Here is a 25,155-nt window from a genome sequence, read left to right as displayed (position 1 = left end):
CCTGTTAGCACATTTACTAGGAACGTTAGCTGCATCACCTCCCTGGCAATTCCATGCCGTGCTCGAAGCGTCAGCCATTGCTTGGTGACAGTGTGCTTCGATGAGAAGTGGACAGATGATGCATCTCTCTCGCCGTCAGTTATAGGCGGGAATCATTCTTAATGTAGTTTTCTGCAAGCGTCAGCGGAGCGTCAGACATCTCTGTCTGGTCTTCTCCCTTCATGCATCCACCAAGTCCACTCCTGGCAGTCTCCAGTAAAAGCCCCCTGTGCTGAAGCGAAAATTGCCGTCGTTTCTATAGATACAGAGTGCCATTACGTACTGGGAACAGTTAAGGAACCATAGTACAATATCTTGTTGTGAAACTGTCTACTTTTCTCACTTGTGGCCGAGAAAACTGAAACCCTCTCACCTTGGGCTGGAAGAATTAAAGATCATGACTTCAGCGGAGCGTCAGACATCTCTGTCTGGTCTTCTCCCTTCATGCATCCACCAAGTCCACTCCTGGCAGTCTCCAGTAAAAGCCCCCTGTGCTGAAGCGAAAATTGCCGCCGTTTCTATAGATACAGAGTGCCATTACGTACTGGGAACAGTTAAGGAACCATAGTACAATATCTTGTTGTGAAACTGTCTACTTTTCTCACTTGTGGCCGAGAAAACTGAAACCCTCTCACCTTGGGCTGGAAGAATTAAAGATCATGACTGGGATTACATACATTGACTCGTGAAGTAATACAAAATTATTTCACTCTTCATTGTATTTGTTTCTGTACAAAATGTGCGTTCTATTGCTATATTTCTATCTGTAGGTAAAAATTGGGTATTGAAAGAAAATTCCTGTGAACAGGGGCGTGAACATATGGTTCCGCTTTTACAGCATTTACACATAGCAGCGTCATGGATCTACGAGAATTTTGCTTGTATGTGTAAGGTTAACATATTTAAACATAGAACTGAAGTCACAACAATTTTCACCTTTTGAAGACGCTTGTGGTTACCCATATGTCAATTCCCATCTCGTGATTGGCAGACATTTTTAAAAATTGCCCGTCCCTTGTGGGGATCGAACCCACGACCTTTGGATTGGAAGTCCAACGCGCTATCCTCTGCGCCAATTTCATTTTTATTTAATTTTTTTTTTTTTTCGAACCGGGTGCCTTCTGCGTGTTAGGCAGACGTGATAACCGCTACACAGCGGAAACTGCTTGTGTGCACCTTACTTTACAGACAACTTGTAGTGATGTTGCCATCGTAACTAAGAAATTCAATAAATGTGGTACTTGCAAAACGGAGGGACATGCAGCAGATCCACACACGACGTGGCTCACTGGAGTACAATACGACATAGGCAGGGAAATACTGTTCCCGCCCGGGATCGAACCGGGGACCTTCTGCGTGTGAAGCAGCACTCCTTCAAGCAGACACTTGTTATAAATCTTTGTTTCACATTTTTGCTGTTATATTATTTTTTGGCGGTGATAGTTGTTAACCCTCTGCTCCGAGGTGTATAGTACTGACACATTTGTAAATGAACATTTCTTCTTTGTCGTGTGTCGTTTGTGTGTTGTGATCCATATCGAAAGACATTCCTCTTCCATTAGAGGTGTGAAAGTATCATGAGAAGCAACAATTAAAGGAAGACTAATGAAATGAAATACATTGACCAGGTGTAACAGAAAGTATAACTAAAAAAAAATAGAAATAAAACAGAATACAGTTCTTCTTGACTTGCTTCCATCGTCCAATGTGGTCATCCTATGCCATGTTTTTCAAAAGTGATGGCCATCATGTTGCCGAATAATATTTTACTGTCAGTGAAACTTTGCATTTTCCAGTATGCCAGCTCCATGTAGGTTAGAAAACTAATAAAATCGTCCTCTCCACGAACATTAATGATATAGTTAACATAGTGCCCCAGGATCCACACGACTGTATTATTTTTCGTCGCAGGGTAAAACTTTTTGTCGGGACGCATGAGGATATCCAGCTGCAGATTGTCTTCCGCGCTCCTTGATAGTACAGCGATCCTCTTCTTGACCCACCGCCAATTCAGTGCATGGCCACCGCAGGTAAACCGATGGATCAGAGAATCGATGAGCCCACAACAGAGACAGAGATTTGTGTCACTTAACCCAATTGCATGCAGCTTTTCATTAGTGGCAATCGTGTTATTGACCACCCTGTACCAGGTTGATGCAACATCCGAAGAGCGTACTTTCAAGCTGACGTTGGCCCACACCGTTGTCCAGTCGGTAGTCGGATACTTCTGTTCTATTGTATTTGGGGCCGCCGACTTTGCCCACTCACGTTGCAAGTCCCGAGTTGACAGTGGTCGTCACCGTAGAACACCCACATTTGCATAACTAACATGAATGAAAAATTCTCTGATGTGTTTCAATTTGTAATGGATTTTTCCGACGTCAATCGGTGGTCGCACACTCGCTGGACGCACTGTGAGAAACAACTGTTGAGTAACAGTGCATTGGCTGTCATGCAGTAAAGTCGTGGTCCGCTTGATGTACAAGGCCATTGCCTTCCCGGCGATGTTAACTAACTCAAGCCCACCAGTAGTTCTCGACTTGACCAGCGTATCGGAGGACAATTTAAATATGTTTCCCTTCCAGATGTATTGATTGGCAACCTGCATGATCTTTTTGGCCTGAAGCTTGGGAATGGGAAAGAACTGTGCAACATAATACGCCTTGGAGAAGATGTAGGTATTGAGAATCCTGATTTTTTCGATAATGTTCACAGCACGCCATCGACATTCGACAATGGTACCCTGTATCAGATGCGTCACTGACTTCCAATTGGAGGCCGCCATTTTGAGAGGGCACCTATTCAAGGTGATTCCGAGTAGTTTGTGAGATTCCACAACATGCGCCCACGGTATAGTCAAGCTCTCGAAACCTCTGATATCGAGCACTTTACATTTCCGGGCACTTAGTTGTGCTCCAGACACTTCACTATATTGGTCGATCGCCCGTTTAATACGGACCACCTCGTCGTCACTGCGTAACAGTACGGCAACATCGTCAGCGTACGCACGGACTATGAATGTGTGACCGGACATTGACACTCCTGACAACTGGTGATAAAGAGACCGAAGGAAGGGTTCCAGTGACAGCACAAAAAGTGACATAGAGAGTGGACTGCCCTGGGGGACACCCCGCTTAATGGATATCGGTTGCGTCAGCTGTCCATTGACTTGTATCCTCGCTGATATACCCGATATCAAATTGCGAAGGACTGTTATCACCCCTTCCTCGAGTCCTACTTTGTCCGTTATGTGAAAAAGGTATCGGTGGTTCACATGATCAAAAGCTTTATGAAAGTCTAGAAAAAGCAGCGCACATTGCAGGTTGGTGACTGAGGCAATGGAGATGAGGTCCCGTATTTCAGACATCGCAGACATGGCATTCCGTCCTGGCACGCACGCCTGGTGCCGCCTGACAACTTTGTGAATAAGCGGAGACATTCGAGTGTTAACAGCTCTGGCTATAGTTTTGTAGTCAAAATTGAGCAGGGTGAGCGGGCGCAGATTATCAAATCGCTTACACCCTTTGCGTTTGGGAACAAGGACAATTTTACCCTCCTTCATCGCAGCAGGAACAGGCGCCCCAGCAATGATTTCATTTAAAATTTCTGTAAAAGTAACACCAATTACATCCCAATACCGAAGATAAAACTCCTTGGGAAGGCCGTCCAGTCCTGGGGCTTTGTTAGCTGGCGACTTAACAATAAGTTCTAAAGTCTCCTCGACACTAAACGCAGCCAGAAAGTCACGATTATCATCCTCAGTAACAGACGTGTCCATCAACTGGGATACAGTAGCAGTCAAGCCATCATTGGTTGGGTAGTCCGAGTAGAGGCCGTGATAATACCTCTGGATTGCCGTGACTATGTCAGGTTGCCGAGTGAGAAGCTCCCCGTTATCAGTTGCCAGTTCGTCTATAAATAAGCGTCTACGGTTCGTCTGATGCTTAATAAGATGATACATGGAAGTTGTCTCAGACTGAACAAAAGATTTGACTTTTGACTTGATTTTTAATCCTTCTAGTTGTTTACGTTTGAGACTGAGCATCTTAGCCTTGATTTGCTTTATTTGAGCCGTGTAAATATTATTGACGCCAGATTTGTCGTAGAGCTCCCTTAAAATCGAATAGTAAAATTCGGTGGTCCTCTTTGCATCCCTTGATTGCGTATTACAGTACGAAATCAAAGTCCGACGCAACTTTGGTTTAGCAAAGGACGTCCACCACTCTACTTTCGTACGGTATCGATTGACAGAGCGAAGACAAAAAGTCCAAGTTCGTGTGACAAGTACCTCGAGATCGGCGTCCTGAAGGTGGGAAATGTTGAACATCCAGTGATTTCTGAATCGTTTGGTGGGTTGTCTGTCCAGTTGTATAACGGTGGCGTAGGCGCAGTGATCGCTACATGGGACGGGAATGACCTCCGAGTCAACAACATGTACTCCGAGCTGAGAAGACACATATATTCTGTCGAGGCGGCTACTCGAGGTGGAAGTGAAGTACGTAAATTTCGCAAGGGTAGGGTGAAGGAGTTCCCACGTATCCTTGAGATTCATTCGTAAAACCAGATCATGAAGCTCCTTACAATAGTTAAAATGCGGCCGCTGATATTTTTGATGTACAACACAGTTAAAATCTCCTCCTAATATGAGGGCAGTCGGATTTTTACGAAGCAGGTAAATTAGTTCGTCTTTAAAGAACTCGGTCCTTGCGAACCTGTGTCCACTCCCTGAGGGCGCGTAGAGGTTCACGAGCGTGACACCGAATATTTTGCAGCATATGCCACGCCACGACTCCAGTGTTTCAACGTCCGAGACGGGGATGCCTTCACGCACGAGAATGGCTGTACCAGTGCTAAGTTCGAAGGCAACATTGGTAATACAGTGGAAGCCGGGAATGACCAGATCGGAAACAAGGAATTCCTGCAATAGAAGTATATCAGCGGCAGACTCATATACGAACTGCCTAAAGACTGCAAGTTTCAAATCAGACGTGATCCTGTTAACATTAACACTCAGGAACTTGTACGCTTGTGCCATGGAATTGACGGCGCTACGTTAAATTAACGTGATCATCGTCTCCGGCAAACCAATCCATTCGTGAACCAGCTGGGGGAGAGTGGCCATCACCATCGTTCGCATCCGAGAGGGCGTGCTGTTTGTGTTTGCTGCGTGGTACATTCAAGTTCGGTTGGAATTTCTTTTTGTTCCTCCCGACGCTGGCGACTTTTTCCGCAGAAAGCGGCATCGGAGAATCGACACAGGTCTCCTGTGCAGGTTGCCCTGCTACAGCAACTTGCATGTGCGTCTCGCCGGAGAGTCCTTTCGGAGACGCGCTAAGTTCTTGTTTACCCACACGTTGGGATTGTGTGGAAACACTCTCCCGGTCAGGTTGTTGACAAGCAAGGCTGAGATCTCGCTCTGTGTTGACACACTCGTCAGCGTGTTTGTTGTCAGCGTCGCGTGGCTGCGATACGAGTTGGGGACCTGCGCACACACCGTCGACGTCGCTGTGGGCAACGTGCTGAGGTTCACTATCGGTTTGTTGGGGAACCGACTCGACAGACGTGGACGGTAAGCAAGAACCAATCTGGGGCGTAGCACTACCGTCATCGGGCGAAGAAGTAGTAACATCAACACTTGATGCTGGTATAGCGTCTTGCGAAAGCTCAATGTCGCCTGCTGGTTGTTTGATATCAAGTGGGGCAGGTGTAACCGGTACTGAGACGCCTTCATCTGAACTACTACTGTCGCACGTTCGACGTCTCTTGGACGTTACCACAGTGACTGGACGGGTGAGAGGGTTCTGATCCCCGCCCTTCGCAAGAGGAATAGCAGGGAACTCGTCTTCAAAAGGTTTTTCATGTACAGTCACAGTATCAGTGGAAAGGGACGGCTCATTACTTGGTAATTGGGTGCCTGTCACTAAATCAGCTAAAGTGAGCCTCTTACGTTGATGGAAACTAGGCTTTAAGACGGTCATTCTTTTAGGGCAATTTTGCCGTAAATGACCACTCTCATTGCAGTTAAAACACGTAGAAGCTTGCCCAGAATATGTAACCTGCACCTTATACCCACAAACAAATACATGGGATGGGATGTTGACTTTAACTTGCATCTCAACCGATCGGATGCCAGAAAAACATTGCAACTTATGCTGCCTGGACCACTTTTCAAGTCTAATGTTACGCACTTCGCCATATGCCGTGAGCACATCTTTTAAGAAACAGTTGTCTAATTCAGGGGGCAGGTTGTAAATACGCACGTTAGAGATCTCGACATCCGCGTTAGTAACTTGGACAGTACTCACAGTGCCGTCGCGATGTCGGAACTCGACGCCGCCGCCATGTTTCTGCAAAAGTCGTTCCAGTAAGAGAGGATTCAGGGGCTTCACGAAAAAGCAGTACAAATCCAGTTCGTAGTAGGCAGTGTGAACTTGATCAGTGGTTATGCCTATTGTATCGACGATCCAGTCATGAACTTCCAGTGAACTTGGCTGAACTGATCGTGTAGCCTTGTCAAACTCGAACTGCAGGGTATTTTTCCTTGGAATCGTGGGAACCATCGTGCAAATTAACCCAAATGGGCTAACTGCATACAGCAAACACTGAAAACAATGACCCTAACACACAACCACGACAATCACGTGAAACAGAAAGCACAACTACAACGTAAACAAAGCAAGTGAAACTGAGCGCTCCGAACGTCCGCACGCTGCCGCGTCTCAAGCGGTAATGCGCCAAAGGGACGCTGTGCAAGTGACGGTCTCAGATGTAAGAGATTCTGCAAGACATGACCCGTGCTACATGTCTCGCGTTACTTTTCTGATAGGCTTACTTTCATATTTCTCTGAAGCAATTACATCAAAGACTCATTATTTATGTAACAGACACGATACAACGCTCCGAATCGCTCTGTTTACCATGGCTCTACTGATTGAAACACCTGCGTATTGACAGAGTTGCTCTGTACAATCGTAGTAACACAGTCCTGCTATTAGATTCGCTCACGTGCGCTGCTTACAGATAAATGGGAATTGCGCTCTTTAGAACAGCATCCACTCACAAAGTGGTAAACGACACACTGGGAACACTGTACGATTAGTCACATTTTTTGACTTTGGTTGACTGCTGTGTCACAGCCGGTCCCCATCATATGTATACACTCCAACGGACGTGTGTGCCCTGTTAGCACATTTACCAGGAACGTTAGCTGCATCACCTCCCTGGCAATTCCATGCCGTGCTCGAAGCGTCAGCCATTGCTTGGTGACAGTGTGCTTCGATGAGAAGTGGACAGATGATGCATCTCTCTCGCCGTCAGTTATAGGCGGGAATCATACTTAATGTAGTTTTCTGCAAGCGTCAGCGGAGCGTCAGACATCTCTGTCTGGTCTTCTCCCTTCATGCATCCACCAAGTCCACTCCTGGCAGTCTCCAGTAAAAGCCCCTGTGCTGAAGCGAAAATTGCCGCCGTTTCTATAGATACAGAGTGCCATTGCTTACTGGGAACAGTTAAGGAACCATAGTACAATATCTTGTTGTGAAACTGTCTACTTTTCTCACTTGTGGCCGAGAAAACTGAAACCCTCTCACCTTGGGCTGGAAGAATTAAAGATCATGACTGGGATTACATACATTGACTCGTGAAGTAATACAAAATTATTTCACTCTTCATTGTATTTGTTTCTGTACAAAATGTGCGTTCTATTGCTATATTTCTATCTGTAGGTAAAAATTGGGTATTGAAAGAAAATTCCCGTGAACAGGGGCGTGAAGATATGGTTCCGCTTTTACAGCATTTACACATAGCAGCATCATGGATCTACGAGAATTTTGCTTGTATGTGTAAGGTTAACATATTTAAGCATAGAACTGAAGTCACAACAATTTTCACCTTTTGAAGACGCTTGTGGTTACCCATATGTCAATTCCCATCTCGTGATTGGCACACATTTTTAAAAATTGCCCGTCCCTTGTGGGGATCGAACCCACGACCTTTGGATTAGAAGTCCAACACGCTATCCTCTGCGCCAAAGGGACGCGGTGCAAGTGACGGTCTCAGATGTAAGGGATTGTGCAAGACATGACCCGTGCTACATGTCTCGCGTTACTTTTCTGATAGGCTTACTTTCATATTTCTCTGAAGCAATTACATCAAAGACTCATTATTTATGTAACAGACACGATACATCGCTCCGAATCGCTCTGTTTACTATAAAATAAATAAAATAAAAATATTGTTTAAATATTAATTATTCTATCTATATGATGGTGATTGTAATTGTAATTGATATTTGCTTATCTGGAACGTGGACGTTTAATTATTCGGTATCAGACGCTTGACAATGGCTTTTTCGTAAAGGCAATGTTACTCGTAGTTGACCGTGAAATAAAACTGAAATAATCGGACTTCGTAATTAAATCGTTTCCAAAGACTGCTGCGGTAGGTGCGGACTCATAATCTAAATCTCAATATTTCAATAATTTGCCAGCCATGCCAATACGTCGTACAGAGGTGATTGTCTACTAAACATAAAAAAGTTACACAGTTAGTTAAATCAGATATATTCAATGAATAAGCCTACAGTTCATAATCCTACTTACTTTTATAAATATAAATTCTTTACAGAATCGAGTGCCTAGTCTGGTTGCAACTCGCAGTATTCTTCTGTAACATGAAATATGGCGGTTTGCCAGACAATAGAATAAAATATGTGCTTCTCGCACCACTTCTACCAGAGCTCTCCCTATGTTAATCAAACATAAGAGTAACGTAATTGTGCTTTTGTTTTATCAGCGACACAGCGCTGCAGTTGTGTGCCATAGGCTTTATTTATTTGTCACTGATTATTTATTTAATTAATATTTCGAGTTTCCGAGGAAGCTCACGCTCGGCATGCAAATGTGCCTTTATATTGCCCCCTGAATTGCGAGGCGAAAGGACACACCTGCAGGCGAGCAATTCACCTAAAGGCACAAGAAAATCTAAGTTATCTACAACTATTTACATGACCTACATTATACACATTATACACATTATATACAAAATTTGAATGACGCGGGTGCGCCGTAAAAGTTCTTATGTTGGCAGATAGAGTGCGCGCATGCGCAGAAGCGTCTGTGTGACTCCGGCACTGCCTTTATATCGTACAGTTAGATCACGCAGCACAGTATTGCAGTTCATATTGTTCGTGTGCGCGCGTTTCTCAGTCGTTGCACAAAGAAAATATTCAACCAAGATTACATATGAAGACTACATTCTATGACAGGTAACTTAGTTTTAAATTTACAATATTTGTTATAACACAATACAACTTAGATTGTTGAATGTTCTTAGTTACATAGTATTGTTTTGAAATACTTCAAAGAAAAATGTCCGTATGTTTCAGGTGCGTTGACCTATACGCATCGTGTTGTTATTACAGTTCATATTCATCTGCTGCACAATAATTTTTTACAGGTTAGTATCGTCGTGGTAAAGTTTTTTTGATCACAGTAACATCGTTGTATAACAACGTGATTAATACATAAGCGTGTCCATTTCCCATTTCCATTATAGTCGTTGTGATGCAGTTCGTTGTGACTAAAAGCATTGCTTATTACAGATCAGACGTGACCCGTCGAGTAATTGGTCCACGTGCAGTTCGTTTTTTACATTCCGTGGAAGCTTGGTTGCAGAACCTCGGACGGCACATAGCTGGCGTCGATCCTTGGACAGTCCAGGTAAGAGTGTCCGTCACATTTCGAGAACATTTCATTCCCTGAAGTTCCAACCAAAATTCTTCCACCCGTCGTGTTGTTTTCTGGACAGGCACTTTGTGTCCATTTAATCCAGTTAACATCTTGAAGTTAGGTACTGTAGTAATGTCACTAGACGATGCACGAATTATGCCCTTCACATTTTCAGTTTTTTGCTGAATATAGCTCACCTAAATGTTCGTAGTTATTAATCAAAGAAAACATTCATCGCGTTTACATAGATACGCTGCATAATGAATGGCATTAACCGTTTCTTTCACATAGGTTTCTGCGTAGTTGCAGAGTTAGTAATGTTCGTTAATGTCCGTGAACAGAGGTTCACTATGCAATGTCTTTTTGGCACTCGTTTTGTTCAAATTTTTACATAGTAACAGTTACATGATACATCAGTTAAAAAAATAAGTAATTATACATACACACGTCACATATTTTCTTAGCATAAACATAATACAGTTGCACATAAACATGTTTGCATCATCATTACATAGCTATAGGTTATTACATTGTGTCACGTGATGTCATCTGAAATTAAGATAGGTTAGACACAACATTCATTACATCAGTAGGCAAGACCAGGCGTTTTCACTACTCAATAAATATTCAAAATAGTAAGAGAGAAAAAATGTTCGATTCCTCGCGTTTTGTGCGTGTGTGTAGAGTGTCTGTGTGGCCTTGACTACTGATAGATGCTTTTCGTGTTGAGAGATGTGCGTCTAATCTATTTCTCAAAGTAAAAGATCGCTTCACAGATGACGTCTGTCGGTTCGTCAGGTGTCATACCAAGTCAGTGGTACCTACAATAACAAATGTTCCGTGAAAAATTAATATATCATTCACTGCTACGTAATCATAAATTTTATTTTGATATTCCGTCTTCCAGGTGGTGGCGCGCGCTGAAAGAAGAGTTCTTCTGCCTTCAACTGCGACTCTGGAACCGCTGAAATGAAAATTTCTACACTACTTATTATCTGTGTTGTAACAACAGAGTTTTTCGAGTTGCTTAGCAATATTTTGATGGGTATGACTTTGACATTATTCAGCATGAAATGCTCTAAGATCTCGGTGTGCGTATTTTTCTAAAATTCTTTGAAGTGTGCCAACGTGTTCCTTCCAAGACTGTGTAGCTATCAGTATATCATCTACATAGTGTGTGACTGTCTCAACTAAATCATCGCCAAGCACGGTATCCAGGGCTGTAATGAATACCCCAGAGCTGACATTCAGTCCGAAAGGTAGAACACAAAACTGATAGGTTCGCCCCCCGAACATAAATGCAGTATATTTCCGTGAATCAGGAGTGATACCCACTTGCCAAAACGAATTAGCGAGATCTATTGTGGAAAAATATTTTGCATCTAGAAATTTCTGTAATTGCTCTTCTAAATTTTCGGGTTTTGTGTGAACCGGTAAAATTATTTCATTAATAGCTCGTGCGTCTAACACTAACCTAATGCTTCCATTTAATTTTTGACAGCAAGTAGAGGACTACAATAAGGTGAGGTGGATGGTTCAATGACCTTCCAGTCTAACATTTGTTTTAATTCTTGCCACACAGCAGGTCGTTGAGATAACGGTACGTTATATGTCTTGTGGTAGAAGATCTTGTGAGGCTTAACTTCAATCTTGTATACATACGTGTTGATAACACCTAATCGTTTGGTAAAAACTTGTAAATATTTGGATAACACTTCCTGTAGTTTTATACGTTCATGTACACTGAGAGCTGTAGCTTCACTTATCTTATGATCAAGCAATGTTTTCAAGTCCATTATCTCTGTGTCAGATATCTTGAATGTCATTGTCAAGTACTAACTGAACCTTGTACCCTGTACAGTGTTTGTCATGCTTTAGAGTTCTCCTGTCCAAATCAATAATAATTACACTGCCTTTATCATTTAAAATACATTTACCTTTGGAGAAGTCTATAATAGAGTCCTTCTCGCTCATAATATCTATTCCTAATATGCAATTTGTCGCAAGGTTTTGTACAACCAGGAATGGCCATTGTACGGTTCCATTACCTATTTTCATGTTTACAAAAACTTGCTTCGTAACCCTACATGACTTATTACCTAGTGCAGTAGTTATTTTACAGTTTTGGGCAGGAAACTCAGGCACAGGTTCCAATTCACACAATTTTTTATAGAAATTAAAAGACAAAACGCTCACAGCTGCACCTGTATCTAGGATAATAGTAGTTGGAATCCCACCTACTACACCAGTAGTAGATGCTAAAACAATTTCATTTGTGTTTGAACGACATTGTGTACTGTCTTGTAAAAGTTCATCTGATATATTGTTATTGTAGTTGTATCTTATAAATAAAACAGGTAATTTTTGTTTAGAATTATTCGGCATATCATTATTCTGTTGTTCAAGTGTGGTGTCAAATAACTGATTAACATTGAAGTCGCCCCCCAAGAATTCTTCAGCCACGACCTGGGGCATAGAAATGACTGTTTCTAGTTTGTTGGATTAGCATTTGTACTAGGTACTGACACAGATTGAGGTTGTGCATCAGGTGTCATTTCTATTATATACACATTCGGATATTGCCTATTATGATCTCCAAACTTTTGCGGTTGTTGTTGCTGTTGCGCATTATAACTTACCTGTCGGTCGTAAGGTATGCTCCAATTTTGTCCTGATGGCTGCTGTGGTAAAGCAGAGTTTGAATGAAAGTACTGATCGTTACGAGTCCAACCTTGATGCTGTCTTGGCTCGTAGTTATTATTATTTCTATTTCTGTTTGTGTTTTTGTTGTTGCCTTTGTTTCCGTTGTTATCGTTGTAGTTATTACCGCGGTGCCTTTTGTATGGATTGCCGCATGAAGTGTTATTACTGTTGTAACTATTGTTTGTATTGGAATACGCGTGTTGATTTTGATTTTCGTATTGAGACGGCATGTGAGTTTGCTGTTTTTGCTGTACCGCGTATCCAACTGTGGGCGCGCCAGAATTGAGTTGGCAAGCCTGCATGTTTTGCATACCACTAGTGTAAACATTGTGGCTGCTGTTTTGCCGCGCGAAGCGCTGATCTTCAAGTAACATGTCAACCGAATCTAAGGCTGTTAAAAAATAATCTGAATCGACATCCGGGATATGTAGGAGTTTTTCTTTAATGTTGAAAGGCAATTTGGCCTTCAACGCACGGAGTATATCACGCGTTGCGACTGGTTCGTCTAAAAAGTGTCCCATGTTCAAGTATTTTTCAAAATATCTGCGTAAGTTGCCATTTTTACTGTTAAAAGTTTCAGGTTCTAAAATTTGTCTTCTGAGTCGCTCCTGGACGGATTGCGACCAGAATTTGTTCAGAAAAGCACGCTCAAACTCACTGTACGTGGTACATACGTCAGCTTGACTGTATGCCCAGACAGCTGCATCGCCTTGGATGTAACCGACAATATATGAAATCTTTTTCCGGTCACTCCAAGTGCGTGGAAATGCGTTACTAAAAGATTTAAGAAAAATCACTGGATGAATGGTTCGTTTTTCTGGGATAAAAATCTGAAATTGCCTGTGTTTCATTAAGCTTTCTTCTTCCTTCGCATTGTGATATGGATTTATTCCACTGTAATTACTGGTATGTTCAGCTGGCGAGTAATTACGATAATGTTGCTGTGGTTTACCATGATAATAGCTTGTGTTTGTGTTTGCACATCGTGGTATGTGTTGTAGTCGTGGTGTGTTTTGTTCTTGTGTGTTTGTCGTGTGCGGTATGTGTGTGTCATACTCGAATGTATATTGGTTCCTCAACTGTGCGTTTTGACTGATATTTTCGTTACATTCAGACTGTGGTCGATCGGTGAATTGTCTCATGGGTGCAGTGACGGATTGTACCGCGTCACTGATCAGCTGTTTGTTATTAGTAATGTATTGCGCTACGGAGTCGTGCACAATTGTTGGTAAATTTTCACGTAAGCATCTATCAAAATGTTTGTCTTTGTTCACTACCCAATCATGAAATTCTTTATTAATATTTTGAAAATGAGCTGTGGCATCAGACTGTAAGATGTCAGTCAGGTGTTGTTCAACATTGTCAAATTTATTCTGTACGTCAGTAATTCGTTTTTCAAGGTTGTCATGTACTGAAGGATATGTTTGAATTTGTTCAGTAAGAACTTCACACGTGACATTAAGGTTTTTTGCTTGTGTCTGTAAAAGTGCTACGTCAGTTGTAGTCTTTTCTTGTCTCGTATTAAGCTGGGAAAATTTAGTACTGAGTTCAGTCATCTGTTTGGTCAGTGTGGCGTCTATAAGTTCCACACGTTTACATAAAGTGTCATTACCTGTCTTGAGTGCTATGAGGTCAGATTTAATTGCGTCATTTTGTGTCTGTAAGGTTGCCATGTTTTCGGCGTTCTGTTTCCTTATGTATGCCATATTTTCTGCGTTTTGTTTCATTAGCATTTGTAACATGTCGGCAATGTTTACTGTTTGCAAGGTCTGTGCCCCCGTCGCGTCATTAGACGTGACGTCATGCATCAACATGGGCTCTGACTGAGACTTTGAAATTTTTGTAGTGGACGGCCTATTGCCAAAATTTCCGTCAACACTTGCGTCAATGTTTGATAAATCGTCACTACCGGTTGCTGTCGTAAAGTCATTTTCTAACATTTGTCTCTCGTCCGAGTCGGATTGCGTCTGAATAGTACGTCTTTGCTGTTCCATTTTTGCGTATTGATTTCTAGTTATTACCATGCCACACGTGATATATGTTTCAAGAAAATATTTGACACTGATTTTAAAATAAAATGCAGTTGAGCATGAATCGCTCGTAGCAACAATGGCTGTCTGTTAATTTAAAAATATAAACTGAATTTGAGATTATTGGTAATGGCTGCTGTCCATGTTACTACGTATCGTACAGAAGTCGGCCATATTGTACACTCGTGTATTGGTATTGTTGCATACGTTATTGTTTAAGGAAAAGTACTGAGAATGAAATTTATCACTGAAAACTGTTATGCACGAAAGAAACACTACAGAATCTACTGAAAAGCTAATACACTGAATTATACGTCTGGTCAAGCCTGCTAATGCAAAGATGCTGCGTCTTACCTTATTTTGCTGGAAGTTTCATTGCGTCTTCCCGCAAATTTTAGAATTGGAAAATATCTTCAGATTTTTTGTTATCTCTCATACATTCACGTCCAGGTCCAGAAAGTTGATTTTTCACATGAAACAAAGAGAACAATGTAACAAATGACAAAATAACAAGTCCGACACGCAGTCGCCAAGATAAAATAAATAAAATAAAAATATTGTTTAAATATTAATTATTCTATCTATATGATGGTGATTGTAATTGTAATTGATATTTGCTTATCTGGAACGTGGACGTTTAATTATTCGGTATCAGACGCTTGACAATGGCTTTTTCGTAAATGCAATGTTACTCGTAGTTGACCGTGAAATAAAACTGAAATAATCGGACTTCGTAATTAAATCGTTTCCAAAGACTGCTGCGGTAGATGCGGACTCATAATCTAAATCTCAATATTTCAATAATTTGCCAGCCATGCCAATACGTCGTACAGAGGTGATTGTCTACTAAACATAAAAAAGTTACACAGTTAGTTAAATCAGATATATTCAATGAATAAGCCTACAGTTCATAATCCTACTTACTTTTATAAATATAAATTCTTTACAGAATCGAGTGCCTAGTCTGGTTGCAACTCGCAGTATTCTTCTATAACATGAAATATGGCGGTGTGCCATACAATAGAATAAAATATGTGCTTCTCGCACCACTTCTACCAGAGCTCTCCCTATGTTAATCAAACATAAGAGTAACGTAAATGTGCTTTTGTTTTATCAGCGACACAGCGCTGCAGTTGTGTGCCATAGGCTTTATTTATTTGTCACTGATTATTTATTTAATTAATATTTCGAGTTTCCGAGGAAGCTCACGCTCGGCATGCAAATGTGCCTTTATATTACCATGGCTCTACTGATTAAAACACCTGCGTATTGACAGAGTTGCTCTGTACAATCGTAGTAACACAGTCCTGCTATTAGATTCGCTCAGGTGCACTGCTTACAGATAAATGGGAATTGCGCTCTTTAGAACAGCATCCACTCACAAAGTGGTAAACGACACACTGGGAACACTGTACGATTAGTCACATTTTTTGACTTTGGTTGACTGCTGTGTCACAGCCGGTCCCCATCATATGTATACACTCCAACGGACGTGTGTGCCCTGTTAGCACATTTACCAGGAACGTTAGCTGCATCACCTCCCTGGCAATTCCATGCCGTGCTCGAAGCGTCAGCCATTGCTTGGTGACAGTGTGCTTCGATGAGAAGTGGACAGATGATGCATCTCTCTCGCCGTCAGTTATAGGCGGGAATCATACTTAATGTAGTTTTCTGCAAGCGTCAGACATCTCTGTCTGGTCTTCTCCCTTTATGCATCCACCAAGTCCACTCCTGGCAGTCTCCAGTAAAAGCCCCCTGTGCTGAAGCGAAAATTGCCGCCGTTTCTATAGATACAGAGTGCCATTGCTTACTGCGAACAGTTAAGGAACCATAGTACAATATCTTATTGTGAAACTGTCTACTTTTCTCACTTGTGGCCGAGAAAACTGAAACCCTCTCACCTTGGGCTGGAAGAATTAAAGATCATGACTGGGATTACATACATTGACTCGTGAAGTAATACAAAATTATTTCAGTCTTCATTGTATTTGTTTCTGTACAAAATGTGCGTTCTATTGCTATATTTCTATCTGTAGGTAAAAATTGGGTACTGAAAGAAAATTCCCGTGAACAGGGGCGTGAAGATATGGTTCCGCTTTTACAGCATTTACACATAGCAGCGTCATGGATCTACGAGAATTTTGCTTGTATGTGTAAGGTTAACATATTTAAGCATAGAACTGAAGTCACAACAATTTTCACCTTTTGAAGACGCTTGTGGTTACCCATATGTCAATTCCCATCTCGTGATTGGCACACATTTTTAAAAATTGCCCGTCCCTTGTGGGGATTGAACCCACGACCTTTGGATTACAAATCCAACGCGCTATCCTCTGCGCCAAAGAGACGCTGTGCAAGTGACGGTCACAGATGTAAGAGATTCTGCAAGACGTGACCCGTGCTACATGTCTCGCGTTACTTTTCTGATAGGCTTACTTTCATATTTCTCTGAAGCAATTACATCAAAGACTCATTATTTATGTAACAGACACGATACATTGCTCCGAATCGCTCTGTTTACCATGGCTCTACTGATTGAAACACCTGCGTATTGACAGAGTTGCTCTGTACAATCGTAGTAACACAGTCCTGCTATTAGATTCGCTCACGTGCGCTGCTTAGAGATAAATGGGAATTGCGCTCTTTAGAACAGCATCCACTCACAAAGTGGTAAACGACACACTGGGAACACTGTACGATTAGTCACATTTTTTGACTTTGGTTGACTGCTGTGTCACAGCCGGTCCCCATCATATGTATACACTCCAACGGACGTGTGTGCCCTGTTAGCACATTTACCAGGAACGTTAGCTGCATCACCACCCTGGCAATTCCATGCCGTGCTCGAAGCGTCAGCCATTGCTTGGTGACAGTGTGCTTCGATGAGAAGTGGACAGATGATGCATCTCTCTCGCCGTCAGTTATAGGTGGGAATCATACTTAATGTAGTTTTCTGCAAGCGTCAGCGGAGCGTCAGACATCTCTGTCTCGTCTTCTCCCTTCATGCATCCACAAGTCCACTCCTGGCAGTCTCCAGTAAAAGCCCCCTGTGCTCAAGCGAAAATTGCCGCCGTTTCTATAGATACAGAGTGCCATTGCATACTGGGAACAGTTAAGGAACCATAGTACAATATCTTGTTGTGAAACTGTCTACTTTTCTCACTTCTGGCCGAGAAAACTGAAACCCTCTCACCTTGGGCTGGAAGAATTAAAGATCATGACTGGGATTACATACATTGACTCGTGAAGTAATACAAAATTATTTCACTCTTCATTGTATTTGTTTCTGTACAAAATGTGCGTCCTATTGCTATATTTCTATCTGTAGGTAAAAATTTGGTATTGAAAGAAAATTCCCATGAACAGGGGCGTGAAGATATGGTTCCGCTTTTACAGCATTTACACATAGCAGCGTCATGGATCTACGAGAATTTTGCTTGCATGTGTAAGGTTAATATATTTAAGCATAGAACTGAAGTCACAACAATTTTCACCTTTTGAAGACGCTTGTGGTTACCCATATGTCAATTCCCATCTCGTGATTGGCACACATTACTAAAAATTGCCCGTCCCTAATTTGGATCGAACCCACGACCTTTGGATTAGAAGTCCAACGCGCTATCCTCTGCGCCAAAGGGACGCTGTGCAAGTGACGGTCTCAGATGTAAGAGATTCTGCAAGACATGACCCGTGCTACATGTCTCGCGTTACTTTTCTGATAGGCTTACTTTCATATTTCTCTGAAGCAATTACATCAAAGACTCATTATTTATGTAACAGACGCGTTACATCGCTCCGAATCGCTCTGTTTACCATGGCTCTACTGATTGAAACACCTGCGTATTGACAGAGTTGCTCTGTACAATCGTAGTAACACAGTCCTGCTATTAGATTCGCTCACGTGCGCTGCTTAGAGATAAATGGGAATTGCGCTCTTTAGAACAGCATCCACTCACAAAGTGGTAAACGACACACTGGGAACACTGTACGATTAGTCACATTTTTTGACTTTGGTTGACTGCTGTGTCACAGCCGGTCCCCATCATATGTATACACTCCAACGGACGTGTGTGCCCTGTTAGCACATTTACCAGGAACGTTAGCTGTATCACCTCCCTGGCAATTGCATGCCGTGCTCGAAGCGTCAGCCATTGCTTGGTGACAGTGTGCTTCGATGAGAAGTGGACAGATGATGCATCTCTCTCGCCGTCAGTTATAGGCGGGAATCATACTTAATGTAGATTTCTGCAAGCGTCAGCGGAGCATCAGACATCTCTGTCTGGTCTTCTCCCTTCATGCATCCACCAAGTCCACTCCTGGCAGTCTCCAGTAAAAGCCCCCTGTGCTCAAGCGAAAATTGCCGCCGTTTCTATAGATACAGAGTGCCATTGCTTACTGGGAACAGTTAAGGAACCATAGTACAATATCTTGTTGTGAAACTGTCTACTTTTCTCACTTGAGGCCGAGAAAACTGATACCCTCTCACCTTGGGCTGGAAGAATTGAAGATCATGACTGGGATTACATACATTGACTCGTGAAGTAATACAAAATTATTTCACTCTTCATTGTATTTGTTTCTGTACAAAATGTGCGTTCTAGTGCTATATTTCTATGTGTAGATAAAAATTGGGTATTGAAAGAAAATTCCCGTGAACAGGGGTGTGAAGATATGGTTCCGCTTTTACAGCATTTACACATAGCAGCGTCATTGATCTACGAGAATTTTGCTTGTATGTGTAAGGTTAACATATTTAAGCATAGAACTGAAGTCACAACAATTTTCACCTTTTGAAGACGCTTGTGGTTACCCATATGTCAATTCCCATCTCGTGATTGGCACACATTTTTAAAAATTGCCCGTCCCTTGTGGGGATCGAACCCACGACCTTTGGATTAGAAGTCCAACGCGCTATCCTCTGCGCCAAAGGGACGCTGTGCAAGTGACGGTCTCAGATGTAAGAGATTCTGCAAGACATGACCCGTGCTACATGTCTCGTGTTACTTTTCTGATAGGCTTACTTTCATATTTCTCTGAAGCAATTACATAAAAGACTCATTATTTATGTAACAGACACGTTACATCGCTCCGAATCATTCTGTTTACCATGGCTCTACTGATTGAAACACCTGCGTATTGACAGAGTTGCTCTGTACAATCGTAGTAACACAGTCCTGCTATTAGATTCGCTCACGTGCGCTGCTTACAGATAAATGGGAATTGCGCTCTTTAGAACAGCATCCACTCACAAAGTGGTAAACGACACACTGGGAACACTGTACGATTAGTCACATTTTTTGACTTTGGTTGACTGCTGTGTCACAGCCGGTCCCCATCATATGTATACACTCCAACGGACGTGTGTGCCCTGTTAGCACATTTACCAGGAACGTTAGCTGTATCACCTCCCTGGCAATTGCATGCCGTGCTCGAAGCGTCAGCCATTGCTTGGTGACAGTGTGCTTCGATGAGAAGTGGACAGATGATGCATCTCTCTCGCCGTCAGTTATAGGCGGGAATCATACTTAATGTAGATTTCTGCAAGCGTCAGCGGAGCATCAGACATCTCTGTCTGGTCTTCTCCCTTCATGCATCCACCAAGTCCACTCCTGGCAGTCTCCAGTAAAAGCCCCCTGTGCCGAAGCGAAAATTGCCGCCGTTTCTATAGATACAGAGTGCCATTGCTTACTGGGAACAGTTAAGGAACCATAGTACAATATCTTGTTGTGAAACTGTCTACTTTTCTCACTTGAGGCCGAGAAAACTGATACCCTCTCACCTTGGGCTGGAAGAATTGAAGATCATGACTGGGATTACATACATTGACTCGTGAAGTAATACAAAATTATTTCACTCTTCATTGTATTTGTTTCTGTACAAAATGTGCGTTCTATTGCTATATTTCTATGTGTAGGTAAAAATTGGGTATTGAAAGAAAATACCCGTGAACAGGGGCGTGAAGATACGGTTCCACTTTTACAGCATTTACACATAGCAGCGTCATGGATCTACGAGAATTTTGCTTGTATGTGTAAGGTTAACATATTTAAGCATAGAACTGAAGTCACAACAATTTTCACCTTTTGAAGACGCTTGTGGTTACCCATATGTCAATTCCCATCTCGTGATTGGCACACATTTTTAAAAATTGCCCGTCCCTTGTGGGGATCGAACCCACGACCTTTGGATTAGAAGTCCAACGCGCTATCCTCTGCGCCAAAGGGACGCTGTGCAAGTGACGGTCTCAGATGTAAGAGATTCTGCAAGACATGACCCGTGCTACATGTCTCGCGTTACTTTTCTGATAGGCTTACTTTCATATTTCTCTGAAGCAATTACATCAAAGACTCATTATTTATGTAACAGACACGATACATCGCTCCGAATCGCTCTGTTTACCATGGCTCTACTGATTGAAACACCTGCGTATTGACAGAGTTGCTCTGTACAATCGTAGTAACACAGTCCTGCTATTAGATTCGCTCACGTGCGCTGCTTACAGATAAATGGGAATTGCGCTCTTTAGAACTGCATCCACTCACAAAGTGGTAAACGACACACTGGGAACACTGTACGATTAGTCACATTTTTTGACTTTGGTTGACTGCTGTGTCACAGCCGGTCCCCATCATATGTATACACTCCAACGGACGTGTGTGCCCTGTTAGCACATTTACCAGGAACGTTAGCTGCATCACCTCCCTGGCAATTCCATGCCGTGCTCGAAGCGTCAGCCATTGCTTGGTGACAGTGTGCTTCGATGAGAAGTGGACAGATGATGCATCTCTCTCGCCGTCAGTTATAGGCGGGAATCATACTTAATGTAGTTTTCTGCAAGCGTCAGCGGAGCGTCAGACATCTCTGTCCGGTCTTCTCCCTTCATGCATCCACCAAGTCCACTCCTGGCAGTCTCCAGTAAAAGACCCCTGTGCTGAAGCGAAAATTGCCGCCGTTTCTATAGATACAGAGTGCCATTGCTTACTGGGAACAGTTAAGGAACCATAGTACAATATCTTGTTGTGAAACTGTCTACTTTTCTCACTTGTGGCCGAGAAAACTGAAACCCTCTCACCTTGGGCTGGAAGAATTAAAGAACATGACTGGGATTACTTACATTGACTCGTGAAGTAATACAAAATTATTTCACTCTTCATTGTATTTGTTTCTGTACAACATGTGCGTTCTATTGCTATATTTCTATCTGTAGGTAAAAATTGGGTATTGAAAGAAAATTCCCGTGAACAGGGGCGTGAATATATGGTTCCGCTTTTACACATAGCAGCGTCATGGATCTACGAGAATTTTGCTTGTATGTGTAAGGTTAAGATATTTAAGCATAGAACTGAAGTTACAACAATTTTCACATTTTGAAGACGCTTGTGGTTACCCATATGTCAATTCCCATCTCGTGATTGGCACACATTTTTAAAAATTGCCCGTCCTCCCCTTATAGCCCGGCCTTGCGCTCTCCAATTACACCTTCTTCGGCGAGCTTCTTTAGCTTTAAAAGAAAACGTTATTTCTTCCAATCATCAAAGACGAACTGTTGCACTGGCCATTCAGTTGAAAAGCGGAAACTCCTCGGTGCAGGGTCCTTGCGCATCGACGTCCTGTGGAAGACGTTGATCTTCAAGGTGAAGCGATGAAATCGGAGTTACTAAATTCGTGCGAGGAAAAGTTCTTTTGTATTTTCACCGCGATCGAAGCAACGAAGGAAAACTATAATCCTCTTGAAGTGAAAGTGCATGCCCCTGATGACAGCGATGGATTCGCTTTGCGCCTAAACTCCATAAAAATATAAAATAAAATAATGACAGCGAATCAGGCGCTGTGCACCGAAACGCTATAAAAGAAAGAAAAAATTTGATAAAAGAATAAAAAATCAAATACTGCCTGAGTTAGTCCTCTCAGTCATAGGGTAGGAACACCCGTCACGCGTTCCATGACAGTATGTTCAAAATGCTTCGTGGCGGCCAGTAAAATAAGTAATGGAAACAGTTACAAGAAATAAAAGTATCGACTCACATGTCAAAGGAATAAGTATACTCCCGACCAGTCCGAACTGTCTGTCGGATAAGGAGAAGGAAAACACAAGTCTCTCCGACGTGTTAGAAATAAAGTAAAAATCCTCCTTTCTTCAAAAGCAAAACAATCTCCGTGGAAGCTGCATGCGCAACGCATCCGTGAATGGACGCCGATGTCGGAGGAACCAGACGTTGAAAAAATGAATAAAAACATAAAGAAAGCACTGAATGACAGCGAAACACACACACACATGAACACAAGATAAAACGTTGTGAAACATTCGTCGTAGTTTCCACATGGCAGTCCCGCACAAGCGGAAGCATCGTACGTGTACAATATGCACTATTCCTGTTTCATTCAATTTGCAGTGATCATGGTTTCGTACTCGAAGACAATTCAAAACACGGAAGGAGTATAAAGGTTAGCACAGTGAAGTTGATATTATAATAGTTTGTCGTGGGCAAATGCGAGTGCAATTTGCAGAAAATTGGCAAAGAGTTGGTGATAATCTTTCCTGGTTTTAGTAAGGTCATGTTGCGTAGACAAATAAACCAAATAGGCATAGTCGCCCGTAAGTCGCATATGCAGGATGGCGAAAACTGTGTGAGCCACGATCCATGCGGTAGCAGCACGCTTCGTAGACGGATACGGTTTAAAGTCCGGGATCAAAGCCGTGTCCGCAGAAAAACTGGCAGTGCTGGTCCGGTTGATAAGTGCGAGCATCCTGGCGGCAATGTTCCAAGTCGACTGTGACCTCAGGCACACGAAACGATGTTCTAAGGTGTCATCTTGTCGACAGTCTTCACACAAGCTTGACGGAGATAAGTGGATACGGCGCAGCTTTTCGTTGGTGGGGATAATTCTGTTAACCACTTGATACCAAAAGCTGCTGACTTCCGGTGACAGGAAGGGAGCGTGAACGTGAGCCCACGCCGTCCTCCACGCAGCTCGCGGGTAGCGCGCCTCCAACTTATTGCCGGTTGGCCGTCCTCTTAGTCCCTGGTAGACACCTTTCACAGTCCGTGTTCGATGGTCGGGTACGTCGGCGGCCAGATAACTTTTCTGAAAGAAGTATTCTCGAACATAACGCAACTGAAACGGTATTGTAGTCGGGTCGAGAGGTGCTGCTTCAGATAGCGGACGATAAAGAACGAACAGAACAGCTGTTGGGCTCGACGGATCTTGTTCAATGGTGACGCTCGTCCGATGAAGGAGCAACGCAGCGGCCTTCATAGCAAAATGAATGAGGCCGAGTCCACCCTGTTCGCGCGGTAAAGTACATGTGTCGTAAGACACCTTGAAAATATGTCCCCTCCACAATAGCCAATAGACTGCCTGTGTGATGGCTCTGCCCAAATTCTTAGGTACCTGAAACAACTGAGCGTGATACCAGGCCTTACTGAGCAAGAAAACATTGATTAGATGCACCCACTGTGTTAATGCTAGGGTGCGAGTAGCAGACAGGCGAGCCAGAGCTCGTATGCCATTTAAGACAATACGCCAGTTGTAGGACGCAGTCTGTAGCAGATTGGCTTGAAAACGAACACCCAAAATTTTGTGTTCCCGTTTCACTGTAAACCATGGGCGTATGAAGCCCCGTGACGCCGCATAAACGGGCAGAAAGACCGTCTTACGGGTATTGATGCTCGCACCGGATGCTCGTTCATACTGGGTGAGAACCGCGCGTATTTTATCGAAGTCGGTGGCCGAGGACACCAAGAGGCCAAGGTCATCGGCATAAGCGCGACAAACGTGCTTCTCATCCCCAATACGTATTCCCCTGCACGCACTGTGCAATTTACGCAACAAAGGATCTAAGGATATTGCGTAAAGCGCCACTGACAGAGGGCACCCTTGTTTGACAGAACAGCGGAGTGGTACAGGTTCCGACAAAAAGCCATTGATGCTAATCCGTGAGGTGGAATGTTTGAAAAGGTTAAAAATCATAGTTATATACTGTACACCGAAACCAAATTTCCGTAGCACTCGCCGGAGATAGAGGTGGCTAACTCTGTCAAATGCCATTGCGAAATCGATGGATAAAATGCCAAAAGGAATCCTATTCGTCGAAGCATAGGCAATGGCATCCCGGTATGTCGACACTGCACCATAGATAGTGCGTTTCGGCACTGCACAGTATTGAAAGGGACTAACCAGTTTTTTCATAACCAGCCTCAAGCGAAAGGAGACACATTTGGTAAAGAGTTTATAATCACCATTAAGAAGGGTGATCGGTCTAAGATTACACAGTTTCCTGGTGACTGGAACCTTTGGAGCCAAGACCACAATACCTTCCAGGAAGGACGCAGGAACATCCACGCCATTTAAAATTTCATTATAAACATCAGTCAGGGCCGAGCCAAACAAGTGCCAAAAATGCATATAAAACTCCGGTGGCAACCCATCAGCGCCCGGTGATTTATTCTGGGAACAGAGGGTTAAGACATCACGCACTTCCTCCACGGTAAAATTTTCTGTGAGGCGACGGCGATCCGCTACGGATAAGACGTATGGAACGTCGTGGAGAAGCTCAGAAATCGCGGCAGCATCCGTGTGTTTCTCACTGAAAAGTTCGACGAAGTGACGGTGGGCCTCGGCAAGAATTGCCGCCTGGCTATGGAGACGTGCAC

The 25,155-nt window shown here is 42.9% G+C and overlaps 5 non-coding genes across 5 annotated transcripts; all 5 read right to left on the bottom strand.

The window, feature by feature from the left end:
* Window positions 1-1,048: 1,048 nt before the first annotated feature.
* Window positions 1,049-1,117, bottom strand: Trnag-ucc (transfer RNA glycine (anticodon UCC)). The gene has a single exon. It is a non-coding gene; the product is annotated as a tRNA-Gly (tRNA).
* Window positions 1,118-8,002: 6,885 nt separating this feature from the next.
* Trnar-ucu (transfer RNA arginine (anticodon UCU)) lies at window positions 8,003-8,075 on the bottom strand. The gene has a single exon. It is a non-coding gene; the product is annotated as a tRNA-Arg (tRNA).
* An 8,700-nt stretch (window positions 8,076-16,775) lies between these two features.
* Trnat-ugu (transfer RNA threonine (anticodon UGU)) lies at window positions 16,776-16,848 on the bottom strand. Its single transcript has one exon. It is a non-coding gene; the product is annotated as a tRNA-Thr (tRNA).
* Window positions 16,849-19,360: 2,512 nt separating this feature from the next.
* Window positions 19,361-19,433, bottom strand: Trnar-ucu (transfer RNA arginine (anticodon UCU)). The gene has a single exon. It is a non-coding gene; the product is annotated as a tRNA-Arg (tRNA).
* Window positions 19,434-20,653: 1,220 nt separating this feature from the next.
* Trnar-ucu (transfer RNA arginine (anticodon UCU)) lies at window positions 20,654-20,726 on the bottom strand. The gene has a single exon. It is a non-coding gene; the product is annotated as a tRNA-Arg (tRNA).
* Window positions 20,727-25,155: the final 4,429 nt, after the last annotated feature.

The sequence above is a fragment of the Schistocerca cancellata genome, chromosome 1 (assembly GCF_023864275.1).
Source record: "Schistocerca cancellata isolate TAMUIC-IGC-003103 chromosome 1, iqSchCanc2.1, whole genome shotgun sequence".
In the NCBI taxonomy this organism is placed as follows: Eukaryota; Metazoa; Arthropoda; class Insecta; order Orthoptera; family Acrididae; genus Schistocerca; species Schistocerca cancellata.
This window is presented reverse-complemented; position numbering and strand designations above follow the sequence as displayed.